The following is a 19,452-nucleotide window of genomic DNA, read 5'->3' as shown; positions in this document are numbered from 1 at the left end:
TTGCGAAATCATCCGCCCTCCAGAACCAATGAACAGCTAATCTCGCAGAAATCTGACTTCTGCGTCAAATCGACTTACGAATTCGTTTGCGCGAACAAATTCGTGTCGAGAACACTCGTTGGTTCGATTTTATTTCTTTGCCAATACAGTTTGATGACTGAAATTTCTTTAGGATTTATTGTTCGATCGGTTATCTATTGTCTTAATTGAAATTTCTCTACGATAATTTAGTACCTTTGATAATCTTTTCAAATTTTTAGTACGTCTGATGATTCATATATAATTCTTAAATATTTACAAACGTGAAATATCCTGGAGAAATTGAAAAATAAAAGGTGTGTATTGAATGATTAATATTATTATAACCTTATACGGTGAACTGAATAGAATGCTTTCAGCAAATTGCTAGGGAATGACAACCAAAGATAGTCCCTAATTATCATAAAAGAATGACATGAACCGTTATGTCGTTTCCCAAACGTCCTTGGGTTTTGAAAACTATCAATGTGGAATTGAGGAATAGTGAATGCTCTCCACGATAGCTTCAAATATTTTAAGAAAAACTATGGGCAACAGGAATTGTCGTCGTGATATTTGTCATTCGACCATGTTTTTCATTCATCCCCAGTGTAAACAGCCGAAACGTTTTTTCCCATTTCTTGCCGAGAAGTATACACAAAACGTACATACTTACTTTCTTCATCTTCGTAAATCTTTGTTTCCATATAGCTGTTTAATAATAACATTTCTAGGAATCTGGTCAACTTTGTCAACAATATGTTCAAACCTTTTTTGCGCTACCATAAAGATATCACAATACGATAACTAAAAAGGATAAAAAAATCTGTACAAACACTACTCTCGTTTAACCGAGCAGCAAAAACGAAAAAGGAAAAAAAAGATTCCCTTTATATCTGGCATCCTTTCAACTTTTCAATTACTCTCAAAAAACAAATTCGTCCTATCGCTTTTGGCTGTTCCATTGGTACGATTTCGCGTCGGAGAGCGACCTGAAAACACAATCAAAGATCTCCAACTCCGGTATGACGGTGTCGCTGATCGATCAATTATTCTGCCACTCGACTGATAACCGTGAACGGTCAATAGAGGATCGATCTTTTGATTGTTCGAAAGGATATTGAAAGAGCTTGACCATGCCGACAAATCTCTCGGGGTCGTCTCCCTCTTTCCAGGTAACTGTCTATCTATGAATCTCAAAATGGCGTAGGCAAAGAGAGAGGCTTCGAGAGGGCAAACTGATGGATTATTCGGAACGCGTGTTTGACAGTACCGTAACAACATTCCACAAGTTTTTCCTTCCTTTTGCCCTATGCGGAGCATACACCAGCAGAAAAGTTCGATGTTTCCCGATTCCAATTTACGGGACGAATCGTTTTAACTGGGTTAATTGGGGTTAATCGACGGATACATCTCGCGCTAGGTGATATTTCGCAAATACGACGAATCTTCGCTTTTTCCAAGATTATAAGCGTTTAGCTTCTGAAAGTATCATAGAATCTGATTTTCTTTTGCACGGTCGATCGTGATGAACGGATTTGCGCGATTTCACTTGTGTCTATTTGTGACGTTGTTTGAGAAAGGCGTGGGTCGGAGAGAGATCTGATGGTTGGATGCAGTTTTGTGTGAAAATGTGTGTGGGTGTTAAAATACTTGTGACTACGATATTGGAACGAACTGTTAGGCGATATGACGCCAAAGAGAACTTATTGATTAATAAATGTCGAGCGATAGTAGGAGTGAAACGCTGGAGGAAAAATTATCTTATGTCTCGTTAAATCGTTATACGCGTTGATAGGTTTTTTGCATACCTTCTTGTACGATTCTAGAATCAATTCGCAGCTTTGTGGTGATCCATCAATTATGAAACTAGTATAGTCTCATACTGAGTGAATCATCGTACAAAGAATTCTCCTTAACACGAAGATTTAAATGCTGTCTTCTTAATATCCACATTTTTATTGTGAATTTAGTATATTCATTCTTCGAGGAACTTTGCGGAAAACATTTGCATATATGTAGAATCCTGGGATTCAAAATTAAAATGCTCCATGGTCAATCGAAAGGCGTCCATTACCGAAACTCAGTCAACCCTATCCAGAACCGTTTCTTGTCTGTCTATTTCTATCGTTGTTAACTCGTCTGCTCGTCGATCAATAGTATCAATTGCACGAGCTCGAAATCGAAGTACCATCCGTGTAGGGAACGTTTCCGATTCCTTTCATTCATTAAACCACGCTACGAGTGCACTGACTGACAGCAATAAGTAGTATCGTAGTATCCTCGGCCACGGCGGACGGAAGATAGTGAAAGGTTGAGGTGGATGAGAAGGAGGTATTGCGAGTATAGTGGGAGGCTGAGCTGGTTGACCGCATGCGCGTCTCCACACCCTCCTCTGTCTCTCTTTTTCACTATACCTATCTCGGTGTTTCTTCGCCGATACCACCTTCTCTCTTCGCTTTTTCCACTGGCGGCCTCTTTCTCCTCTCCTTCCTTCGCACCTCTTCTCCTTTCCGCCATCTCGTGTGAATAACCGACTGGCAGATGACCGCGCGCAAGCAAGGTCAACCGGCGTCTGCCTCCACCCAGAAGGTGAGATTTGCCAGCAGTGACGTCATCGGATACGTCGATCCTTCGAGCGTGGATCTTATGCGAATTTGTGCAATCGCGTAACCTTTGATTCACCGTCTGGCCCCTCCACGATCGACGGAAGCCGCCGTGACCGCGGAATGCATGCGAACTAACGCTCACCCTTCGTTCCGGCTGACTTGCAACGCGCGTAGGCGATCGTCCTGAGATTTCTTTTATTTTTCCTTCGATCGTGTAACGTTCTGTATTTTGAAGTTTTTCGGATCGATAGACCACGGAAGGTTATGCAATTTTCGATCGTCGTCGATGCAAGTAAAGAAATGGAACATAAATAGAGAACACGCTAATTGTCGTAATTAGCGATTTACTGTGCATATTTTCTACAATTTTGCATATATTTATAAAAGATGTCTACGCGTGTTTGAATTTTTCTTGAGCCTACATGATGTATCGTAAACATTTATTCTATTTCTTTTAGGTAGTAGTAGTCTTTTTACTGTTTTGCATGGTTTAAGATTCGTATATCGAAGAAAAGCGTTTTATATTTATCAGGGATATCCTGTAATGTTATATAAGTGGTATCACGATTACGAATTCACGATGAAAATGTTAAGTGAAAGAAAGTTTAACTTGAAGAGCCGATTGAAATTTCAAGGCAGGTTCTAAGGGAAAATTAACGCCATACCACTTGGTCACGACGAAACTCCGTTGGTATACCTATAGTATATACATATATACTTTCCTTGGGTCGCATGTTAATTGTTAGCGCCGAGCAGGAGGAATACGCTTCCTTCCCGTTCGAGTGGCTTTTCAATTGTTCCGCTAACGAGCAGCCAAAATACGTCGGGACCACCCTTAACTCGTGTAAATGCTCTGCTTGTGAGAAATGAATTCCACGTCTCTTGACGAAGCCTTTAACTAATCTTTTCTATAGATGCTTCTTTACTTATTGCGAAAATTATACCCGAATTTAATTTCATCCCGTGAATAATATCGTAAAATTATATCGTACATCTATTTAATTAAATGTTTAATTTCGGAATTTCCATGAATTCCTGGCTTTGAACGATAGAACATTTAGAAGAATAAATTGATAGTACGATTTTTTTTTATTTATTTATTTACATTTTACAATTTGTTCAGTAGGACATTTGATAAAATATTATAGCTTAGTGGTATAATAATATAACATGTGGATGGCTACCCTCAGTGGGATACCATCTTCGAATTTGATTGATTTATTTCTTTAGTGTGGCGAGTGTTTGTTTGTTAGGTTATGTCCTTTGTGAGATCTGTTGGGTGTTTCCTTGTTTCAACATAAACGTAGAGTATCTGCAAAGAGAAGGCTAATACGAAAGTCGAACTTGTTAGATTATTAATTATTTTTGTTAACAGTAAGTTTCGATCTGTTTCTGCAAAAGAATGGGTCAAAAATTCATGTAGTATCAATATCTCTTTAATAAAAATTTTTCGTACTACATGTATCGATACCTTCTTTTGAAAACTTTCTTTTTTCATTTCACTATCATAGGATAATATAAAATAAAGATTGGGTCAACTAACCGTCAATAAAAAGCAATTATACACCTACATCGTACAAAATAAGTCGAAGAACACCATCCTAAGATAATTACGATTATGAATTTTATACGTTTCACCCTATAAAAGCATAGTACGTAGTAGTCTACCCCCAACGTTAATAACAGTTTTGAAAATAATTAAATCGTAGTAACATTACGGCTTTGTCAGCGGAGTGCTTTAGTCACATCAGACGAAGTACAAAAATCCGTACCTAAGGGATCGAGAATATTTTTCGGTAACTTAGTGGCCGTTGGAGGTATTTTCCTTCGACCTAACGGTACTAGGTACTAAGAAGTATCCGCAATAAATCCTTTTACTGCTTGGGAATTAAGTAGTGGTAGGTGTTGGTATTGTCTGCAAAGAGGTAGTCCCTGCATTTGAGTTTATACCCGTATTTTTAGTACGTAACTAATACAATGTCCAATGTACAATTTTCTATTACATTATTGTCTATTACTCATAGAAATAATTTATTGAAAATGAGAGATCTTTCAATTTTCACATTTTGAATTTTATGAGATAGGCGACGAGTCAATAAAACATTTTAAAGGGTATATTTCAATATTATTGGATTATCTGACGAACATATATTTCATTTCTTGAATGTTATGGGCAATTTATTTATGTTTTGTAAACGAGAAATTTTGTAGGAAATGTCTTTATCTTATATATTAAAAAAAATAATAAAAAGAATAATCTCATATATCTTTGTTTTCTGGAAGATATATCGTAGTGTTTTGTAATTTACTCGTTTCTTAATTTGGCGAAGTTAAAGTTAAAAAGGACGAAAAAATTGTAAAGTTTTTTTGAAGGATCATAGATATACAAAATCTTATGGAAAAATATGTAAAAGCAATATCAATTGAAAATTGATATTTTCGAAGGTATATACGAAGAAACATCGAACTCTATTAAAGTCTATTAAAATAATCAATTTAAAATTAATGAATTAGCAAAAGTTAATGAGATTAAGCTAACTGAAGACATTTTTTGCATAATTGAGTAACAAACCAATAGCCTTCTTGCATGGATAATACGAAATTGGCAGAAATGGTAAACACGAAATCAAGGCGGGCCACAAGACACTAAAATCTTTTTTTTACGAAATCGAATTTTTTGCTCGTCTTCAGATGTCGAATATAATGCGGATGATTGATCTTGGTGATTTGCAATATTGCGAGGGATCGAGATGGGTATCAGCAACAAAGTATTTTGCCATTAAGAGCATCAAAAAGAAAAACAGTTAAAGGCGGGGCGTAACGAAGGAAAAGGATCGACACGTTCAGTATGAAATCCTTTATGAAAAGAATAAAGCCGTGTCATGGGGAATAATTTTTTCCTCAACAGGTGATTGATGTTACAATAACCTGATTTTCGAACTACGTATTAACACGTGTTATATATATATACAATATTGTATATATATGGTTCCAATGTTCAGCCATTTTTTTTTTTTTTTATACATAATAGTTGTTCCACATTTTTCATTATATCCGTACGATTCCTGGAGGTCTCATACTTTCACTTCTTTCTGTTTATGAAATATTTTGTATCCAGTGCGTTGCATTTCGATTGCATTGCATAACGATATAAAAATTGTTTTCCTATGTGAATAAATCCCCTATATCGGCCTACTAATGGAGGAAAAAAAAGGAGTTTATATATTAAAATTCTCATTTTTAAATATAAATTATATAAAGTATTTTTAAATACGTTACTTATTTTCCTCTGAGCTTCTGTTGCTTGCTGGCAGAAAGAAGTTTGCCGAACAAACGTATGTTTACATTTTTCATTTACTTTCAGGAATTTGTATGCCAAATAATCGCAGAAAAGATGCTCAAGAATGTAAGAATACAAACAAACTTTTTGTGCACTATTTGTTTGATCTCGTAGACACGCCCATAGCAGTTTAAAAAATTCACGTGCCGTGGAATTCCTCGTAAGAAAGAAATCACTGTCGATCATGACGCTTATCTTCGCGATACGACAACTGCTTATCCAAAAACAAAGTTTCAAGGTAATTTTAATTTAATTTCGTTAAGCAAACTTCTTTTGTATCTATAATATCATAAATATGAGAGAAATATTTTAATCTAGGGTTAAACTGAATTTCGATTGGAGATAGGTTACCTTACCTTACCTTACTCAAGATATAACGTTTACTTAGTGTGAAATAGTATTTGTGGAAACTGTTTACGCGAATCGATGCAAGCAGTATCAGAAAAAGGGACTCGAGTGATAAAGTAACGGTCAAGCGTTAATCTCGATAGGAGAGTATTAGTATTGGACTTTAATGGTTAGCGCGATAACAGCGCTAACGTCTTCTATTTAAACTTTAAAATCAAGCAAGGACTGTTCGGCGTATATCTTAACTGGGAATCTATCATTCGTATCTTTCGGTAACTGTCGATTTATTTAATAAGTTATACAAGTATTTATGTTTGATCTAGATGCAGACGAACATTTGTCTCGTTTGGCGCCACTGATAGATTTATGTGTTTTTATTTCGAATCTAATCGTATTAAAAACGGCAACACACTACCGGTTCACTTGAACCCTATCTTTCCGCGAAATTATATCACCGCGACAATCTTTTAAAATTGAAATCCTCTGTCACTGTGCGAATCGAAAAATCAGATTATCTAATATCTGCGATTACCTCAATACGAATAAATAACACATAGAGTACTTTAAATGCGAAACGCGATTACTTTAAAAGTTGAGAACCATATATACATGGGAATAATTAAAATGCTGCACAGTACAAATGAAACGGAAAAAATACCTTAAAAATTGATAAAAACGCAGATGTAGCGTTAAAAAGTCTCTCATAGCTTTCTCCAATTACTGAAAATTCTCAACGCGAGAATTGATTGTAATTTTAACAAATAAAAAAAAAAAAAAGCTTTCTCCAAAAGATCTTAGTATACAAACCAAGACCATCCATCCTATGTATAATTTCACGAGATAAGCTGTGGATAACAACCACCTCAAGAAGCAAAGGGGCGTAGCCAACGAGAAACAGTTCTTAAGCCGAACACTTCACTTCGAAAGATATTTACTTCGCGATATTCAAACGCCACGGGATCGAGAGAGCGTAATCGAAGCGAAGACTTCGAGACAAGCTGGCGCAGAAAAGTTTTTTCCAAAACTCGTCCCTGGACTTGCTCTGGGAAGAGAACTGGACACGCTGAGGCGCACGCGCGCTTAAACCAAGCTCAGAAAACGCGAGCAAAACGCCATGTCGCGCTTCTACGCGAGAGGTGGCTTCATCGTCGACACCATGTAGATTCTACAAGTGTTCTCACTTAAGAGCTCAGCCCTGAAAAAATAAAAGAAAAGGGAAAGAAAAACGAAATAAAGGCAAGCACGTCGGCATGGGTCACCTTAAAAGAATCAAGCTACGCCCCGAGGTGTCACTTTAGAACACGCCAACCATTTGAGCTTAACGGGAGGGTCAAAACGGACAGGGGCAACCGAAGCATAAAAGACAACACAGTTGAAAGTGATTTTTCTTCTTCCTTCCCTTTTTCTTTTTTTCCCTGAAACTTTTCACGTGCAGAGTCGTAAATTGTGAAATAAGCGTTCCTGGGTCCATTGAGAATCGGCAACGCTCCACTCTTCTTCTGTGTCTTTTCCAGAGTATCTTGGAATCAGATGGTTGTTGGCCCTGGCCGCAAGGTCGCCGTCCAAGGTAATACCCAGGGAATACCGAGAAAAAGGGTTCCCGAATTTCACAACGATCTGGCCCCGGAAAAGAGGTTCACGGGGGAACCGAAAAGTAATGGTCCCTCTATGGCGAATAAGTGCCGCTTTTGGACCGAACCCAGTGTGACAGGATTGTACGTAAAAGTCTGGAATCAGGTATTCGTGGCGCCTTTTCGTTTTCGTAACGATAGTCGATAATTAACCTTTCTCGTGATATCGGTTGATTCATTGGGTCGATGTAATACGATCGATTTTTTGGGTGTTATCGATGAACTTGGGACGGTATGGGTTCGATGGAATTTTGCATTTCGTAGAGATTTGGGTGATTAGTTAACAGGTATGAAACTTAAGTTTCGAAATATGGAATATCGAATTAGGTTAGTTATAAGTCGGAGATTTTTTCTTTTTTTTTTTATTATTTATTAAAATTACAATCAATTCTCGTGTTGAGAATTTTCAGTAATTTTTCTGGCGTGGCGCAGTGACATGGCTAATTATTTATAATAAGTTAATACTTGTTATAGATAAGTATAATTTATAAGTAAGTAAATATTACTTAATTTAGATAACTAATTGAATCTAGCGATAAGTCGGAGATGAGAGATTGTTTTTATTTTTTTTAACTATTTATTAATATTTAATTTGTATTTCTTTAGACTATTATTTTCAACTTATCTATAAATCATTGTAATATCATTGCTATTTAATTCTGATTAACGTAGAATTATCTATTGACGCACCGTATTGACTCTATACTGATATACCATCATAAGTATAGTAATTTCGAAATTGCTATGATGCATTAATAAAACTTTCAAGATAAAGTGAAACGATTTATATGGTATGTGATCGTGTATGTATCTTAAAGAAACAGATCCCACTTTCTAACCTTTCTTACTAAACTATAGCTCTTCTTCTCTTCTTTTCTTTTTTGTTTTTTATTTGGGAGTATGCTACAATCAATTCTCGTTGAGAATCTTTTCTTCTCTGAATATCTTATTTCTCATAAACCTATTCATATCACGGACATACACGATATTTGATTGATCGATACACAACAATCGTATGATAACTAATCACTTATCAATTACTTAATTGATAATAGACAGCACGAATTACGTGAGACGAAGTAGATATTAATAAAACGATTAGGATTACATCTGTTTTGTTGGCGCGAGATAATATTGTATGGAATTACGTCTCGTTCGTTGTGTCGAATGGCATGTTCCAAGAAACAGGGTTGCAAAATTCCATGTTGAATCGGCCCGGTGAAAAGGGATCTCGTAGCCGCGATCCCAGAGATACCTTTCTCCGTTTTCCTCCACTATTTATCTTGGCCGCTTTCTATCGGTAGACGCCAGGTAATACGCGATACGTGGTAGGCCAAGCAGTCGACGATAAGGTAATTAAACATTCCGAAAGAATTTCGTGAGTGCTCGACACTCATCCGAGCTCGCTAGTCGAGGCTCCCAGTGAACATTGTAGATTACTTTACTAGAGATTCGTCCATGCTCGTAGAACAATAAATCCGTGAAGTCTGCAAACGGTTGATAACGTTATATATAGAACAATGGCTACCTCGAGTTCAATTTTCAGATCTTGTTAACTTTCTCGTTACCATTTTTTTTATCGTTATTTTATCTTTTTCTCTTGTTTGTTAAGAGTAGTAATTTATTATTTCCGAGTACAAATGGATACAAATGAATTTTAAATAGAATTACAAATGGAATAATTAATGGAACAATGTAGAATTGGCGACTTTAATTACTGGAGATGATTATCTTGGTACAATAAATAATCAAAGAAATTCGAATACACAGATACAAAGAGAATATTTAGGTAATCACGAAGCAAGATGATAGAAGTTAATCGATTGATATAAAATACTTTCTGCGTAGTCAACAATTTTAGATTACAATTTTAACTTACTTTGAGGGATGTTCCAGAATGTAAACTCGTAATACATATACCTAATCAAACAGCATATGATGTGATTTTTTTTTTTTATTTAGTTGCTTACATACACAATTCGTCCGATTTGGACATTTGGTAGAATTTTTTGGCTGTTAGATGTGATGTTTGACACGAATTTCGTTAAATGTCATTTGAATAGTCTAATCGATCAGTAATATCGGTACGTCGTGCAAGGCATACGATCAGATATAAACTAATTCAAGGACGACAATTCATTCAATTAAGTTCAATATTAATCTTCACTTCTTTCAGTATCGTCGATTGTATTCGTGATAATTTCAGATGAAATTCCTTAACAAGAGAGTCTTCAAAGTTAATCCCTAAATCTTCTTATCGCTACGAATACATATGATTCACAAATCATACGTTCCGCGTTGACGAGTTTCTTCGTTACTTTGTCGCATAATGGAAATTTTTCCTTACGCAATTAGACAATAAATCCGCGAAGAATATCACATAAAAATGAATTATTTCAAGTACATACGATCTTCCATCAATTATTATTTTCGCAATAATGTAGAAACGAACGCTGGCTTCGATAAATCTACTAACTTCTATAAAGAAACAATCAGAAATGAAATTTTATTCCAACTAAGACGCTTACTTTGAATAACGCTGTAAAATAAAACACCCTATATAACAGCAATTGGCCCGATAATGACCGACACTAATAAAGCATCATTCACGCCGAATCAGATCAAAGGAACATCTCGTTCCTTCCGCTGCACTTGTGATATCGATTATGATCATCTCCATTTTATTTCCCTCTCTTTCTCTTCCTTCTCCACCCTTGCAACTAATAAGGATCTCTGGGAACCACTTATTTTATTACAGAATACGCTCAAACATGCTCACACACATCGTACACGTGCACACTAAGAAACGAGATGGTACCACTTTATTCTTCGATCTGACCTTCGTTCTATTAAAGACTAAATTGCTTTAAAGTCCAGCGTGGGTAAGGTTTCCTGGCATTTCGTCCACCGGCAATGCAACCTATCCTCTTTCTCCGGTTGTATAGGCTACTTTTTGGAGAAAGCAGATACATGACACCGCAAGAAAAAATCTAGTGTACCAGAATAGGGATGGTTGAGAGCGCAGCATCCTAAACTCGACGAGAAATTGTCGTTTTACTATGTTCCCATAAATATCGCAGAGAACTGCGGAGAATAAACATACCCAGTCTTGACATCATTTATTACCCTCGAGCTGAGTGGTGGTAAAGTCTAAACGACTTTCATCCCGCTTTCCAGCTTTCTCGGAAGCACCCTGGTGTGACGGCTAGTCGAGAAAGTGCCTCCGCTGGTTTTTTGGCATTGAACCAGGTCCGATTTTACGTAACCGGCGCCATTCTGTCAATGCTCAATGTCTTGAACCTTTGACGATGCTTGTTGCACGATCGCCGAACGAAGTACAACTTAAGAGCTTGTTGCGTTTTTTTCTTCCTTTTTCTTCTCGAACGAGAAGATCGCCAATTGTAAAAAAGCCATTTTACATTCAATATCGAGAATGATAATTTCATGCTTCTCGCGTTGATCCATTCATTTCTTTCGTGGAAAACAATTTCTATCGATCAAGGGTGAGTGGATTAATTGGAGTCAGATTTTTTAATCGATTTATTAAAAATGTAGAAATATAAATGCGAACGAAAACCTTCGCGGTTTATCTATCAACAAAAATCGAAAGATGGATAGAGTATAAAACGTTCTGTGACGAATTCATCGCGCGGGATCAACGTCGTTGAATGAGACCAAAAGAGAGAAAAGAAGCGGCGGATCGTGGAAAAGTTCAGAAATTGCCAAGAGATAACGACCCATCGGCCACTATCTCGACCTGTTTTCTGATTCTTCCAATTAAGTAGTCACAGGCTTTATTATCTTGCAGATGCATAATCTCGTGCCGCGGTGTCGCTCGCGCCTGTCTCGGCCAATCGTAAAGTCAGAATTGATTCGTATGATCCTGGATCGACGACGAGCCACGACACCACGAGTCGTTGCACAAGAGGCAACATATAGTACGATCACGGGATCGGTCGTCGTCACGATAGGGTAGATGTGTAACCTCGACTGTTTGAAGATTTCGAATATAGAAGTTAGAAAACGAAGTCAAAAAAGCAGGAGGTGGATGTGATGGATCGTCGAAACGAAAGTGGCGTTCGTTCGGTGTGATAATCGACGACCTTCTTGATTCGCGTAATCTTCAAAAAGCAATAATTTAAGCTACGAGTGTCTGGTGTACACTGAGATACATCGAATAACGATAACACAGTGGGTAACCTAGTTTCGCGGACTAACTTCTAGCAGGTTCGAGTATTTCCATTTTGCTGTAGTAGTGGGGATGCGAGAGGTACATATCGTGCATTCGATGAAGTATTTTGGATTCTTAATCGCCGCTTTATCTAAAGTGTGCGATCTTACACTGAGTTGGATGATAGTGAAGTGATAGTGTATAACGTAATGAAATGAAAGCTCGGGTGAGTTGAGACGATGTATGGTGCAACTGATGAGACATCCTGCTACGATAGTGACGTGTGTAAGGAATATTTTATTCGTATCTCGATTATCCTACGATTGAAACGTTTATTTTATTGTACAGAGAGAATCGAAGAAATATTTAATTTAATAATAATTTATGATTTTTAAATTTACGTAGGACTTGTTCAAAGATTGATACAAGACTCGATAAAAGGATACGTACGAATTCAGAATGTGGTAAAATATTTGGGAAAGAGGAATAACGAGATCTCATATTGTTTTATTTAATGTTTCCTACAAATAAGGAACTTGCTACATGATTTTATGATATATGATATGTACCCTTTTTTACAGCCACGTGTGCAGCATCTGCTCACCGAGATAAAATTTTTCTGTGTGTTCGTGAGTTCAGGATTAAAAATGATGGTAACGAATGTCACATTTTCCCGGCTCAAAGAGACGAATATTTTTCGAGAGACGAACATTCTACAAATGCGAAACATATAAAATATCGTTACAAGTATCATCTCGTACCTCTCTGCAATTTATCTTTTAATATGTAACAGTTAATTCGTCTCTAGAACGAAGCGACTATCTGAAAAGATACTAATTTTCATCATCTGAAAATATTACTTAGATTTTATGTATATTAGATATAGATATATTTTATGTATATATAGAATTAACTAAATTAAATCAATGTAGTGCAGTATACAAAAGTGACTAAATATTATTTTTACGTTGTAATTCATTTTTGAAATGATGACGTATCTTCTGCTCGATCAACCATGTAAAACTCTAAAAAACTCGTTTTTTAAAACTCTTCATAGCGTACCTATTTCAATATGTTAATACATGTCTCGATATCAAGTATAATTTTATCTGGCTGCGTAAAAGTCGAAATTATCAATTATCTGTTTCGATTATATGGCATCTCGAGGTTATCGATAAACTCGAGACCTTGACTTCAAGCGCAATCGGTAAGTTGCTAAAAAATTGACTCCGGATTTCTGAAGAGTACGATAATTGATTGTTTTGTCGCAATGTCAAATAATAATTATCTACGATTAACAGTAGATGAAATTCGATAATAACCTTTTCCAATTTCTTTTTAAATTCTTCTACAAATAAGATTGCTGATTTCTTCAACGAATGAGAAACTAAATAGAAGTATGAATTTTTTTATTATTTAATTTGTGCTTTACAATTTGGCTAGCTGGACATTTGGTAGATTTCTCTAACTTAATTGCTAAATAACATGTGAATGGCTACCTCCGGCGGAATACCATCAGAAGTATGAATTGAAAACAATTCTTGAAGACTTCAATTTCATAATTCGTAAAACAAGTTTACGGTATATATCTTTATATCGAAGTAATAGGAATATTTTTTAAAAGTACTTTTACGTGATGATAAGATGCACGCGCTCAGATAACCACTCCAGTAGACTGGCTACAGAAGGCTTAATTTCGATAAGTGTATCAAAAATCTTCAAGTTTCCTTCTTCTGTGAGCTGATAATTTTCAGCGAATTAGGTCGAACATCAATTTTAATAAATATTAAAAAAAGAAAATCTATTTGGACATTTTTCAGCCGAAGTAAAGATTCGGAGAGAAGAAATTTAGGAAAGGAATATACTTTAGATTGTTGATGACACTACTACTACTGACCTACTGCAGGTAGTTAAAGTTTTTATAAAACAACGAAGTGACCACCATCGACACGAATGGAAATCTCTTTTTTTTTTATTTATTTATTAAAATTACAATCAATTCTTGAATGGAAATCTTGAGAAGTTACTTAAAGGCACGGCCCTCGGAAGGATCGATGGACAGAGAGAGGACTCGCCTATTTCTCAATTATCGAATCTGTCAAGTCTTCCGTTCTCTTTTATTGTTCGTCCAGTCAGGCAGTCCCCGATCGAAAGTCTAATTAGTTGCCAGGTCGCCTTGTTAAAATTTATACCTTAATTACCCGTTCGAACCGCGTCCTAGCCGCGAGTGAAAATAAATGAACCCAACAGCGAGCACGATTCCAGTTGGTTTCGCTACTCCGAATAAGGACGCCGCGTCGGGAATTTCGTGTACAAAGGAATCCTTGCCTCTTTATTTCTCCGCTATTTTCCCTTTCTCTCTTCTCTGCTTCTACCTACCTGTGGCGGAATTTCAGCACAGAACAGAAAATCGGGGGATTACCTGGTTTAGAAGGTAGAGCAGAACAGCGTTAAACGGCCTCGTACTACTTTGATCAACGAATAAAGATGATAGACGCGAATAACATCGTAGAAGGGGCTATTTATTAACCCTTTCACGTTCTGAACGTTCTTTAGCTGCCAGACTGGCATTCCTCGGGCAGATTTTTTTCTTCTTATGAGAAATTTCTTACTTTCTCTTAAGAGATAGAAGGGCGGCATTAGCTCTGGAATTTTGGTATTTAATTACAATTTCGCAATGTCCGCTTGATGAAATTGACAGTTAGTTTAGACTAGCTTAGTTTTTATAGTAGAAGTTGTCGAATATTAGGGAAATTGAGAATGTGTCCCGTTGCCTTGTGGTAATTTTTTCAATTGACAAGAAACGCGTTATCGATTTAAGACAAGTACCTTTTATCTAATAAAATATCGTATTTAGTTTGCGTTATCATATCTTGAAACAGCGCATTTTACAAAGATAAACCTAAGGACTTTTTCTTGAAATTAAGGACTTCAAATTTAGCGTAGAATTTGAAAGCAATGTAATCTTAACTCGTTCGAATTGATCTTCAGTCTAATTGAATTTGGATTCTAAATATGAGTAAATTCTATTTATCAAATAGATTCGTACTATCCTTAGAAAATAGAAGTTTGAAAATAAGAAATCCAAGGAAATTTATAACTAAAAAGAGGATCTGTAATTACGTCTAAGTGTACAACATGTTTTTTATGGTCTTTAAATGCGATCGTTAGTTGTAATTATAGTATTTAGTGTAGAATAATAAACTAAATTGTAAATGAAATCGCAAGCTATGAATGGTAATTGTTCATACACACAATTATACAATTCACACAATTATATAATTCATACAATTATTTCGATGTAATGAAAACGTATAATATGTCGCATTTCAATGTTTGCCATAAAAAAAGGAACGTGTACAAACCAGAAGGAAATTAAAAGTTAGGATATAAGAGTTATCACGATGGAAGAATGCGGTGTACTGGAGAATTTAATGCATCAAATCGTACATTTACTCGCCATAAGCGAGAGTCAAGCGGTAAAAACTGTAAAAATTACAGGATACGTTAATTAGGTCGGAAGTAAATTAATAATAATGTCGGTTCCACCATGGTTTCACCATGTATTAAGGTTAATAGCGTGCTGACGCTTTTAATTTGATGCATGAACATTGTTGAATATAACTTGCGCAAAAATATCTTCTTGCCATAAGAAAAAACAAAAAGATTATTGTACCTATATAGGGAAAGATTATATCTTAATTTCATTTTAAATACTATGTGACTTATGTCTAATGTTGATTTAAAAGAATTTCAAACAGTTCACAAGTTGATACATAACATGTTCAGGTATGAACAAAATGTAGCTACCGTGAAATTGCAAATTATCTTGTTCGTTTCATTCAATTTTATCACCACCATTGTGTTATGGCAATTTTCTTGACAGCTTAAATTAGACATAAGAAAACAAAAATATAATGACGATGGCGGGTTTGGCCTGTTTTAATTTTAATTTAATTCTTTCTCAGATGAATTCATATTTGATACACTATGTCTATGGAAACAAAGCAAGAACCTATAATCGTTAAATCGCAAATTAATCTCATTGAAACTATTGGATGATTTTACACGCGTCTTTTAATCGGCGTCGATTATATTTGTTTATTAATGGCTTGAAATCTCAAGTTGTAACGAGAAAAAAATAGGGAGCACTTGTACTACGAAATTGTAAAAACAACACGATCTAAGCTACCGTCAAGTGTAACTACGAGCGTAATACGCATCATCCGAGATTATAATAGACAGAAGTGAAACGAAACTTGATCGAAAGTGAGATTTATCAGTCAATCGAAGAGAACGCAACGAACATTCGGTTAGATTCTCTCTTTGTCCAGGAACAGGGGAAAGCTTAAAAAGGCTTTGGCTACGCGGTAATTAGGCGTCTTTATTAATTAGCCAATTAAGTTGCTAGCAATCTTGATCCCCGACGCATCCTGCCGCGCTTCGTTAAAGGTCGTGATGCGCGCCAGCGAAACCGAACGTAAGGACACGGTGGCTGGAAAAAACGAGGGTGAAGCTATACGAGCTGGAACTCGCGGAGAAGTTAATGTATAACGTTTACTATCAGCACCGGAACTCGCGGCGGTGCACACCCGCCGGAAGTGGCAGGTTTACAGAGAATCGGCGACGCATCGATTGAATATTAAAACTCGATCTACCGTTCACCTCCTTTTCTTTTTTTCTCTCATCTGTTCTGCCATCGTTCGTCCTTCTTCGTTCCTCTTGTCACGTGCGCTGGCATCGCGATCGACGTTTGGGCCACGCGAAACATTTTTATTTATTTCCAACCATTAATTAACGGTCCAACCATCGGTCCAGGGTGGATCCGAGGGTCGATAAATTCACGTCAATGCGTTCTCGCGAATGCAATTTCGTCGGTAATAAGAATCGATACCGGGCTTGCCTCTCTTCTCTCTGCACAGTCGGTTGCGTGCCTTTATCGCGCTCGAATTTAATTACGCGCCACATTCGACGGGCATCGAAGAAAAAATTACACGTTCTCCCGTGCTGCTTCCTGCCCCTTTTTCTTATTCACGGATGGATTTAAATCGGGCCATTTATATCTGGCCTCGTCGGCCGCTTCTTCCTTCGTAGTTCGTTCTCACCTTCTCTTTACTTTTCCTTTTTTTTCTTGCCGTTTTAGTTTGCTCGTCTTTTCGATTCCTCGCGGGACATCCCGTGAAGGAGAATGATTACGCGTTTAAGAGGCATCACGTTCGTTTCAGAGCGAAACGATGCACACTGAAAAAAAATGTTCGCGCATCGATCGAATGTCAACCCGAATCGGTACGGTGTGTCTCTCGCTATCTCTCTTCCTGTCCGATAACCGTCAATTTGGGTGCACGCGCGTGAAACTTAAATTATGATGAATCATTTCGGGCGGAATTACCGGGCTATGAAACTTGTTTTCTGTTACTGTTCGGACAGGCGCGGGCGCACGCCGATTCACAGTTAGTCGTTGGAAAACGTGTACGGTCCCGTACTGCGGATCGAGAACTCTTATCATCGAATAACGTTAAGAGAAAATAAAGAAAATCTTTAACCGCAAAAAGATAGTCTGAGTTAACATCGATAATTGTAATACTAATTTTTAAAATATTGGGATAGACATAATTCGTTAAAGTCGTACTTTAACGAATTGCTAATGAACAATAAATATGTTTGTTTTTGGTAAAACTGGTCCTAATTTTGGTACACGACGTATTCTCTACAGAAACATCGGAAAAGATGTATTTCCATTACTAATAATCGATAAAACAATTGTCCTACAATCGAGAAAACATTCGAGGCTAAAATGCTTAAAGAACAAGAACGAGCCATAGAAAACGGATTCTCAATTATCATAGTGATTCAATCGTTCATTCGTGTATTAATCGGCAATAATGCGTGCCCCGTAGCCTCCGCTACCCTATCGTTGACCATCCTCTTCAGGGCCTTCGCTTTCCTCTCGTTCCATTCGCCCCGGCCCCATTTAATGTCGGATACGCGGTCAGCGTGAAAACGTTCTTCGAAAAAAGGTCGACGGACATCCCCAACGTATCGTTCCCTCCCTGCGCGTGTATCTTCCTCCCCTATGCAAAATGCAGTTCCGGGGTGAGGCGCGGCAGGGAAAATTGTATAAACGGGATGCAACAAGGGTGACTCGGCTATGGGGTGGCGAAAAAAGGACGCGCACGAGAGAAATATGAAAACGAGTGAGAAAGAGAGAAAAAAAAAGAGAGAAAGGGGTGGAGAAGAGAGGAGAGGCAGTTGTCCGGGGGTACACAGGTGTCGGTCTAGACTCTTTATACTCCCTGTTGCGTTAACAATGAGCAAGAAAGAGAAGCGAAGAAATAGAGAAAGAAGGGGGAGGGGTTAGGGGGAGGATGGAAAACAAGAATGGAGGAACGAAAAAAGGTAGAAGAAAGGAGTAGCAGGAGAAGAAGGAGGAGGGAAAGAGTAGCGTACGATTCAGGCCAATGGGAAAAATGAGACGCGCTACGTTCGCCAGAATAAAACCAGTTCGAAATGCATTATGCTATTCGGGGGCTGCGCGCGAGCGCGCATACTCTTCTGCTGTCTATGCCACGTTTGCAACCGGGCCATCGAGAATAAAGCGTCAGGGATAAAGAGTGAAAAGAAGAGGGCAGTCCTCGGCCAAGATAGAGGAAGGTTAGAGGGCCAGAGGAAGCCGCGTAACGAGGTTATCCTTTGCGATCCTACGCCGAATGTATGGAATCGTCTTGCGAACTTAGCGTTGTTCGAGGGTTCGAATATTATGACGCCGCGAATCGGTGTTGCACGATGATGGATGACGCGTTTGACGATTCAGTTTGTCCTGTTTCATAGTTCGATGATGAACGAAGTTGTTCGTTTCGATTTGTTGGCTGTTTCTTTCTGATTAGATACTATTTTTTAATGCCGATACATCTTTGTTTGATGTTATTCTTGTCCATCTTACCTTTACAACTTTTTCATTACTCGTGAATGCACGATTCCTTTTACGATATTGTACGTTATTAAAGTATGCTGTTATTCTATACGCTGCATTTGAAAAAGTAACGTTAAAAGCTTCTTTGAAATACAAGGAAGCCGAAACTCGAAACATATCTACCACGATTTAAAGCAGGGCCTTTAAAACGAACGTCAACAAACGTCGCTATTTTAAAGGAGGCGCATGCGCCTAGAATCCCGCCCTTAACCCCTCAAAAAAGAAACACTTCACCATTATCGTATAATCTTTTTCCAAACAGCTCTAACATATATGGGAGAACGATTGTTCCGACAATGTTACTCCCAGTTTCATTTTCGAGCGATCTGGCGACGGCTTCGTTTACTGTACCGTGTCCGAAAGAA

At 37.4% G+C, this 19,452-nt stretch overlaps 1 protein-coding gene across 2 annotated transcripts in view; it reads right to left on the bottom strand.

Moving 5' to 3' along the window:
* Positions 1-19,452, bottom strand: part of LOC126864179 (transcriptional regulator Myc-2-like) — a 214,771-nt gene that overhangs the window by 42,271 nt on the left and 153,048 nt on the right. Inside the window, exon 5 of one of the 2 annotated variants that reach the window (XR_007689086.1) lies at positions 8,307-9,433. The exons of the other annotated variant lie outside the window; for it this stretch is intronic. The gene's annotated coding sequence lies outside the window, so the exon portion shown is untranslated. Of the gene's footprint in view, positions 1-8,306; positions 9,434-19,452 lie in introns of those variants that run through there. 2 annotated transcript variants of the gene reach the window in all.

This window comes from Bombus huntii, chromosome 3 (genome assembly GCF_024542735.1).
Source record: "Bombus huntii isolate Logan2020A chromosome 3, iyBomHunt1.1, whole genome shotgun sequence".
Lineage (NCBI taxonomy): Eukaryota > Metazoa > Arthropoda > Insecta > Hymenoptera > Apidae > Bombus > Bombus huntii.
This window is presented reverse-complemented; position numbering and strand designations above follow the sequence as displayed.